Source organism: Lagopus leucura, unplaced genomic scaffold (genome assembly GCF_019238085.1).
Source record: "Lagopus leucura isolate 7727_CA_CO unplaced genomic scaffold, USGS_WTPT01 33493-0_obj-0_obj, whole genome shotgun sequence".
Classification (NCBI taxonomy): Eukaryota; Metazoa; Chordata; class Aves; order Galliformes; family Phasianidae; genus Lagopus; species Lagopus leucura.
In genome coordinates, this window is record NW_024967835.1 from 5,331 (window position 1) to 5,689 (window position 359).

The following is a 359-nucleotide window of genomic DNA, read 5'->3' on the forward strand; positions in this document are numbered from 1 at the left end:
AGGGTTAGGGTTAGGATACTAGGGTTAGGGTTAGGGTTAGGGTTAGGGTTTATGTTAGGGTTAGGGTTGGGATATTAGGGTCAGGTTTAGGGTCAGGTTTAGGGTTAGGGTTAGGGTTAGGGTTAGGATATTAGGGTTAGGGTTAGGATAAGGGTTAGGGTTAGGGTTACATTTAGGGTCAGGTTTAGGGTTTATGTTAGGGTTAGGGTTAGGATTAGGGTTAGGGTTAGGATATTAGGGTTAGGGTTAGGATATTAGGGTTAGGGTTAGGTTTAGGGTTAGGGTTAGGGTTATCATCAGGGTCAGGTTTAGGGTTAGGGTTAGGGTTAGGGTTAATGGTTAGGGTTAGGGTTAGGGTT